This window comes from Schistocerca piceifrons, chromosome 2, assembly GCF_021461385.2.
Source record: "Schistocerca piceifrons isolate TAMUIC-IGC-003096 chromosome 2, iqSchPice1.1, whole genome shotgun sequence".
Classification (NCBI taxonomy): domain Eukaryota; kingdom Metazoa; phylum Arthropoda; class Insecta; order Orthoptera; family Acrididae; genus Schistocerca; species Schistocerca piceifrons.
The window spans coordinates 461,833,135-461,835,383 of NC_060139.1; the positions used below are offsets into that span (position 1 = coordinate 461,833,135).

The window sequence follows — 2,249 nt, forward strand, 5'->3', positions numbered from 1 at the left end:
ATTTTTCTATCGTAGGATGCCGTGTAGGGGTGGCCCTGTTTTTTGTTTTATCATGCTAGGTACCATTAACGCGCCTGTCTTTGTGGTTCCGCACATGTCTTGTGGAGTCTTTGTTGGTGAAATGAAAGAGAAAAGCGATTAATGCAACAGCACGTGAGGCGTGGTAGGTCCAGGTTCGAGTCCTGGTCAAGCGCAAATTTCCAGTTTTTGCCATTGTATTTCCAGTATGCCGTGTGCGGCTGGAGGTCATGAATTTCCACGCATCTCTTCCCTTTCATTCCCCAATGTCTGTTCCATAGAAATGTGTTACAACAGACAGCACAGGGTCAGAATTGTTTATAACGGACAGAAGGATCTTCAAGGAAATGTGCTCTCACCTGTGCTTTTTAACATAGTCACAGACAAAATAATAGGGCAACGGCCTTGCCGCAGTGGACACACCGGTTCCCGTGAGATCACCGAAGTGAAGCGCTGTGGGGCGTGGCCGGCACTTTGATGGGTGACCATCCTGGCCGCCATGCGCTGTTGCCATTTTTCGTGGTGCCCTCAGCCTCGTGATGCCAATTGAGGAGCTACTCGACCGAATAGTAGCGGCTTCGGTCAAGAATACCATCTTACGACCGGGAGAGCGGTGTGCTGACCCCATGCCCCACCTATCTGCATCCTCCACCGAGGATGACTCGGCGGTCGGATGGTCCCGGTAGGCCACTCGTGGCCTGAAGACGGAGTGCTTTACTGAGGAGATAATAAAGGAAGTTTGCTAGGGGTCAATGATGGGGAGATGATACGAAAATTATAGCATGTGCAAGCGATATAATGACTGGCAAAGAAAACAAACTGAAAGTAGAAGAACAACTAAGTACGAGGGCTATCCACAAAGTACATTACGTTATGGAATTAAAAATAAATAAAGTATTGGAAAATTTTTTTTATTATATACAGATGAGAGCCACACTTAAATACTACTTTTCTACATAGTTGCCATTTAAATTAAGGCACTTATCGTAGCGATGGACGAGCTTGGAAATTTCTTCGTCGTAAAATTCGGCCGCCTGCGCCTTTAACCTCTTCTTGAAGCTGTGGGTCGTCATCAAAACGCTGCATAGCCAACCACTTCTTCATTGCTGGGAATAAGTGGAAGTCGCTCGGTGCCAGGTCGGGACTGTACGGCGGATGAGGAAACAACTCCCACTTAAAAGATTCGAGAACTTCACGAGTGGCATTTGCCGTGTGGGCCCGGGCGTTGTCGTGAATCAGCAAGATCTTTGAGCCCAACTTTCCCCTGCGCTTGTTTTGTATTGCTCTTCTGAGGTTGTGCAGAGTTTGGCAATACCTTTGAGAGTTTATTGTAGTGCCTCTTTCCAGGAAATCCACAAAATCACACCTTTTCTGTCCCAAAAGAGGTAACCACGTGGGTTAAGGCGCAGGCGGCCGAATTTTACGACGAAGGAATTTCCAAGCTCGTCCATCGCTACGATAAGTTCCTTAATTTAAATGGCAACTATGTAGAAAAGTAGTATTTAAGTGTGGCTTTCATCTGTATGTAACAAAAATATTTTCCAATACTTTATTTATTTTTAATTCCAAAACGTAATGTACTTTGTGGATAGCCCTCGTACATATGAGCAAGTAATTGAAAAAAGGCATGGAAATAACCTTAACAAAACGTGAAGTAATGAAAATCAGCGGTAAAAATGAAGGATGTAGGTTGCAATGAAAGAGTTATTAAAAAAGTAGATGCTTTCTATTTCTAGCAAGCAAATTAGCCAAAAAAGAAAACATGAACGAAAAAAAACAGAAAGTTGTTCGAAATTTTACTGTTATGTATCGGACATAATAAGAAAGTTGAAAATGTCTTCCAAAGGAAGATCATGTTATACAGGTAATATTATCTACTAATTTTGACCCACGGATCAGAATGTTGGACTCCTGGAAGAGAAAGATCTGAGCGGTATACAAGCAACAGAGATGCGCTATCTACGATGGATCCTGGTAAAAGGAGAACTGACAGGTTGGGAATGAAACAATACGAAACACCCTGCAGATCAAGTCCCTAAAACAAATTATGCAAAGAAATTGACTTAAAAGGTTTGGGCACATTAAAGGAATGAGACCAGAAAGACTTCCAAGAAGAGCTGTACAATGAACAAAATCTGGACGAAGAGCAATTGGACGACCACGGGCAACACTGAGAGATCAGGTGAAGGATGGTGTGAAATGAGAAAGACTGCATTTGGAGAAGATGGTGA

The 2,249-nt window shown here is 43.4% G+C and overlaps 1 pseudogene; it reads left to right on the forward strand.

Moving 5' to 3' along the window:
• Positions 1-413: 413 nt before the first annotated feature.
• On the forward strand, positions 414-531 carry LOC124778092 (annotated as a pseudogene).
• Positions 532-2,249: the final 1,718 nt, after the last annotated feature.